This window comes from Aotus nancymaae, unplaced genomic scaffold (assembly GCF_030222135.1).
Source record: "Aotus nancymaae isolate 86718 unplaced genomic scaffold, 86718_ANA_hifiasm-v0.15.2.pri h1tg000004l, whole genome shotgun sequence".
Taxonomy (NCBI): Eukaryota; Metazoa; Chordata; class Mammalia; order Primates; family Aotidae; genus Aotus; species Aotus nancymaae.
Genome location: NW_026988415.1, coordinates 38,858,878 through 38,865,515, shown reverse-complemented (window position 1 = coordinate 38,865,515; position 6,638 = coordinate 38,858,878). Strand labels below are relative to the sequence as shown.

The 6,638-nt window shown below is 41.3% G+C and overlaps 1 pseudogene; it reads right to left on the bottom strand.

Moving 5' to 3' along the window:
• Positions 1-275: 275 nt before the first annotated feature.
• Positions 276-1,752, bottom strand: LOC105716871 (histone deacetylase 2-like; annotated as a pseudogene).
• Between the last annotated feature and the right edge of the window lie 4,886 nt (positions 1,753-6,638).

Here is a 6,638-nt window from a genome sequence, read left to right as displayed (position 1 = left end):
CTTCTTTAATAGATCAGGTTTTTGACATAATAACTCACATCAATTTTAAATACTATCACATAAAGCATGGTGGAGAAAAGAAATTTTGCTTCATAATTAGAAAAACTCACAATAAAACTTGCCAAGAAAAACAAGAACAAAAAAGTCATTTGAAAATAAATACAGTCCATGCCAAAGTAGTATAAAATGAAGCCAGAAGTCTTCAAAAAGAAAACATTTTCCTTTCAATATTTTCTCTTTTTAATAATTTTCTGAAATTGGTGTGACTGTCAAATTCAGGGATTGCTGAGCTGTTCTGATTTGGTTCCTTTGGTATCTGTTTTTTCACCACTGTTGTCCTTGGATTTATCTTCTTTAACATCTGCTTTTTTGTCCTCTGTTTCTTTCTTATCTTCTTCAATTCTAGACTTTTTTGCTCCTTTCTTATGATCAGCCACATTTCTTCGACCTCCTTCTCCTTCATCCTCAGAATCTGAGAATTCTTCATCACAAGCTATCCGCTTGTCTGATGCTCGAATAGAAATTCTCTTGTCTGGATCTTCTCCATCTTCATCGCCACTGTCTGATGAACAGCATCTTCTGGAATAGCTTGCATCTGGACACCAGGTGCATGAGGTAACATGTGCAAATTTTCAAATAAACCCTGCTTTATCTTTTCCATATATTCTGGAGTGTTCTAGTTTGTCATATTTGAAGGACTAATATGCAGTTTGAAGTCTGGTCCAAAATACTCAAAGTAATCATTATATGGCAACTCACTGGGAATCTCACAATCAAGGGCAACTGCAGTCTCATATGTCCAACATCGAGCAACATTACGGATTGTGTATCCACCTCCTCCAAGCATCAGTAACGGTAAGTTAAAAGTTTTTACAACTTCTACACATTTAGCATGACCTTTGACTGTTAGATTGAAACAACCCAGTCTATCACCAGATAATGAGTCTGCACCACACTGTAACACCACAGCACTAGGTTGATACATCTCCATCACCTTTGAGATAATAGGCTTAAATATCTGCCCATATGACTCATCATCTATACCATCTCTCATTGGAAAATTGACAGCATAGTATTTGCCTTTTCCAGCACCAATATCCCTCAAGTCTCCTGTGCCAGGAAAGTATTCCCCATATTTATGGAATGATAACGTCATTACACGATCTGTTGTATAAAAAGCTTCTTCAACACCATCACTATGATGAATATCTATATCAATATATAAGACTCTCTGATGATACTTTAGTAATTCAAGGATGGCAAGCACAATATCATTAACATAACAGAATCCTGATGCTTCTGATTTCTTAGCATGATGTAATCCTCCAGCCTAATTAACAGCCATATCAGTCTGTTGTCGGTTTAACTTCACCGCCCCAGCAACTGAACCACCAGTTGAGAGCTGACAAAACTCAAAGAGTCCATCAAACACTGGACAATCTTCTCCAACATTAAATCTCTTCATCTGCTTACTATACTCAGACATGTTATCTGGTCTTATTGACCGTAGAAATTTGATATACACATCACTGTGATATTTTGTCATTTTTTCGGCAGTGGCTTTATGGGGCCTATATATTTCCATTTTTCTGTATAAGCCATAATTTAACAGCAAGTTATGGGTCATGCGGATTCTCTGAGGCTTCATGGGATGACCCTGTCCATAATAATAGTTTCCAATATCACCGTCGTAGTAGTAGCAGACTTTTTTTTGCCGCCTCCTTGGCTGTACGCCATGGGCTCCTCGGCCACCGCCGCCTCCGGGCTCCTCCTCCTGCTGCTGCGGATGCCGCCTCAACCAGGCCGGGAGAGGAAAGGGCTGAGGGAAAGGTGGGGCCGGTAGTCCCGCGGGGAAAGGCAGGTCGGAGGGAGGAGAGGAGAGGGCTCCGGGAAAGCTTGATACCGCCCGGCTGAGAAGCCGAAAGCTCGGAGGGGTGGGGGGCGTGCAGCGGCACCAACTCGTGACGCTGGGGAGGGGAGCGGATTGACTGATTTTTGGCAGTCCTGTTGACAATAGGCAACTAAGCAAAATGCTCTCTTTCTTGAATGGGCCTGAAACTCAGCTCCCTGCTAGGAAATACTGGGATGTCAGGCACCAGCAAGAGGGGCACCACTACCACAAATGGCTTGGCTTAGAAAGCCTTTTTGTCTCCACAGGCTAGAGACTTCTTGCCACTGCCTAGAGGCAGCTGGGCAGATGGATAGCACCACAGAGAGGAACCACATCACAAATAGTGGCCAGGTCTGGGTCTCTTTAATCTATCTCTTGGGCCTGAGACTCCTCTCTCACAAGGGAAAAAACTCACTGGATAAGCACATTAGTAGAGTGAAAATGACAGAGGACATAATCAGTAAACTTGAAGATAGATTGATAGAAATTACCCAATCTGAACAACAGAGAGAAAATAGACTGAAAAAAAAAACCAACATAGAAACAGAGCCTCAGGGACATGAGGGACCTCGGACAACAACAAAAATCCAAATTTTGCAGCATCAGAACATCAGAGGAAGAGGAGAAAGAAAATGGGGTTAAAAGACCATTCAGACACTGATGGCTGTCAGATGTGGTGGTATGCACACGTAGTCCCAACTACTAAGGAAGCTGAAGCAGAAGGATTGGTTGTGCCCAGGAGTTTGAATCCAGCTTGGACAACATAGCAAGACCCCGTCTCTAAAAAGTAATAAAAATAGTGGCTTAAATTTGACAAAAAATACAAACTTATAGATTTAAGAAGCTGAATAAATTCCAAATAAGACAAACCCAAAGAAATCCATTTTAATAGACATCATAATTAAACTTCTGCAAACTAAAATGGGGACAATATACATTGGGTCATTATGAAAATTAATTGGCGTAATTCATGGAAATTGCCTGGGGCATAGCAGGTGCTCAAAATATGTGATATATCATTATGAGGCTCTTTTTTTCTTCCTTTATTGGGTTGATAGACATTCAAAGGTGATCCTTGAATCTTTAAGAAGAGTATGCATACCTTTCAGAATTGGCATGTCTAGTTTATATTTTTGGCAAGAAGAGTAGGGCAGGAAGAGAATAGGGTAAATAACTCTTGGGATTCAGTCAGGGTCCTAGGAGGAAAGAGATGGCACACTTAAATTGGGTAATTGAGGAACATTTATTAAAGATACTATTAGCAAAGGTGTACCAGGGTTAAGATAATCCAGCAAAGGATAGTATAAGATCCCAGGCCTAAAATCAGTGGGGAGCATATAGGTTCAAAAGAGCAAGAGAACTGCACAGTTATCAGACTCCATAAAAAGCCATATGAGAAGACTGCCTGACAGAAGATGTGGGCTTTGTTCAAAGGGCATAGACAACCCATGGTGACGGAACAGAGAGGAAGATTGGGAATTAAATATTCTGATTTCATTCTGCCACCCATTCATCATCTGCCAGTATCTCCTATTGGCCAAACCTAATGGAAACCCAGAGGACAAGATGACCTGTTGATGCAGTCCATAAAGCCATTTCTCAGGCCATAGAACATAATGTAAAGGAGTGGAAATAGATCTGGGGGTACTAAGAGAAAATATCTAGCACAGGAAGCTAAAGTCTATCAGTCATTCACAACTTACTAAAAATGATTTTATTCATTGACCAGAATTATTTCATTTGGGCTAGTCAGTTGAGAGAGCAAAAACTTAAGGGAGAAGTGAGAAGGGAGAATATTTTTAGTATACATTTCTTTTGAGGAGGGCATTAGCGGTTGCTTCAAACCCAGGGTCCATAAGACACCACAAGGGCTCTGGATAGTAGTAAAGAGATGCTAATTGAAAGTGAGAGAGGAGTAAAGAAAAGGAAGTGAGAAGAATCAAAACCAACTTAGCACACTTGATAAGTTTGCCTTTAGTCCTAATTGGTATCAAAATCCACTTCCCTCATTTTCTATGCCATCTTAACAGATATGCCATACAAAATGAGTAAGAATGCCCATCTGAGTCTTGGCTCAAAGCTTTCAAAGCTTAGTAGTGTCTTAGAAGTGACTCATGTCTGGCTTTTTAGAAATTTGAAAAATATGTGTCTACATAAGCCAAAGCAACTACAGAGAATTGGCTTAGAAGCTCAGATTATGCCTTAATGCCCTCACATGAACACTGATAGTTATCCTAGTATCCAAGCAATTAGAACCTCATTATGGTCATTCAAAAGATAATTTCTCTTAGGAGTGGCATTCATCATTATGTAATTCTGAAGCCTTACTTGTAATCATTATTAACCAAAAAGCCACATGATTGACTGCTGTCTGTCCTGTAGTATCACCTACAATCTTATATTCTAATACAGAAACTAGAGATCTAGAAGTGTGTGAAAGCTGTACCTGCAACTCAAGGCAACTTATGAGGTTTTGAATGTCTCTCCTCTAATAGCATATCAAGAAGGCACAATTATAGCTATAAATTATAAAACAGAATGCTGAAAATGTTGCATTTCATTGGGCCTTAGGTCTCCTATTTTAAGAATAACCTAATTAGTCTCTGTGTGCTTGTGAGAGTAAACAAAACTAGAAGTCCACTATCCAAACATTAATTCTAACAGACTCACTCTTTACTAAAAATTGTGGATAAGACCATATTGTTAGGCTCATTATTTTAAATAAGAAGTAACTCTTGGAGAGAGGAAAAATGAGAGATAGGAGGCAGGATTAAATTGCAGCTCCCACTAGGATGGACAGAGCAGTGTATGGAAACTTGCATTGTGAACCAAGAACTACTGCAGGAATATACCAGGAAAGCTGAGAGAGTCCACAGACCCTTTGAAGGAAGCAGATTACTCCTGCAGGACATGAGAGACAACCCAAATACTGTGAGTGCCAGAATTGTGAAATTGGGGAAAGGGATCATCTGCCTCTGAACACACATCCCTGCTGGAGAACCTGAAGGTCCAGATCACAGGAGAAAAATTTGACCTTACCTGGAATTGAGACAATTTAGAGCTAAGCAAAATACAGGGATATAGGAAGCAGTGGGAAAAGCCCTATGGGCTCCTTGGGTCCCCAGGGAAACCATTTCTGACTTGTCTCACAGGGATCCTTAGGGAGGGCTGTCAGAGGAACTGGGAAAAGACCACAGGGAGAAGAAAATCTCCAGCTGAACTTTGTAACATACCTACCAAACCTGAAGTTTCCTAGCCAGAGCTTGAGAGAGGGCTTGAATCCCGTGTGCAGACTCTACAGGCAGAGAGGTATGAATGCCCTGTTTGCTTTCTTAGCTGGGAGGCAGGTAGCCTGGGGCAAGTTTTCATCCCTGCTTGCCCACTGCCTGGAAACAAATTTAGTGCGGGTTCAGGGGCAAAGTGGGAGTGAGACCAAACTTTTGGGTTGTGTGGGAGCTGGGGGAGGCCTGTAACTGCCAGTTTTGTCCACTTCCCTGACAAACTGCATGACAGTGTAGAGGCAGCCATAATCTTCCTGGGAAAATAACTCCATTAACCTGGGAATCACACCCCCATTCCTCACAGCAGCCACAGCAAGCCCTGTCCAAGTAGTCTGAGCTCAAACACAACTAACTCTGCCCCCACCTGATAGTTCTTCCCTATTCACCCTGGTAGCTGAAGAGAAAGGTATATTCCCATGGGAGTTCTAGGGCCTCACCCACCCCCGATCCTCCCCTATACTACCACAGCTGATACTGTCTTGAAAGCACCACCTCCTGGAAGGAGGCCAACCAGTGCAAAACTAGTGCATTAAACAACTACAACTAAGAACCACACAGAGTCCATTTTATTTCTTGCCACCCCCACCAGAGCAGGTATTGGTATCCATGGGTGAGAGATCTGAAGATGGTTCACATCACAGGACTCTGTGCAGAAACCTCCCAGTACCAGTCCAGAGCCTGGTAGCACTGTCAGGTGGCTAGATCCATAAGAAAAATAACAGTCAACTACAGTTTGGCTCTCAGGAAGCCACATCCCTAAGAAAAGAGGGATAGTACTACACCAAGGGAGCACTCTGTGGGACAAAAGAATCTGAACAGCAGCCTTGAGCCCCAGATCTCCCCTCTGGCATAGCCTATCCAAATGAGAAGAAACCAGAGAAACAATTCTGGCAATATGACAAAACAAAGATTTTTAACACCCTCAAAACATCCTATTAGCTCACCAACAATGGATCAAAATCAAGAAGAAATAACTGAATTGCAAGAAAAATAATTCAGAAGGTCAATTAGTAAGCTAATCAAGGAGGCATCAGAGAAAGATGAAGTTCAACTTAAGGAAATAAAAAAAAGATACAAGATATGAGAAGAGAAATCTTCAAACCAATAGCATAAACTGAAACAATTGCAACTTCAGGGTATAAAGGACACACAGAAAAATGCAAAAGGTACTGGAAAGTCTCAGCAATAGAATCAAACAAGCAGAAGAGAGTTTCAGAGCTTGAGGACAAGGTTTTTCAAAATAACCCAATCCAACAAAGACAAAGGAAAAAGAATTTTAAAAAATGAACAAAACCTCCAAGAGGTTTGGAATTATGTTAAATGACGAAACCTCAAAATAAGTGGTGTTCCTGAGAAAGAAGAAAACCTAAAAGTTTGGAAAACATACTTGGGGGAGTAACAGAGGAAAACTTCCCCAGCCTTGCTGGAGATCCAGACATTCATATACAGGAAGCCCAAAGAACACC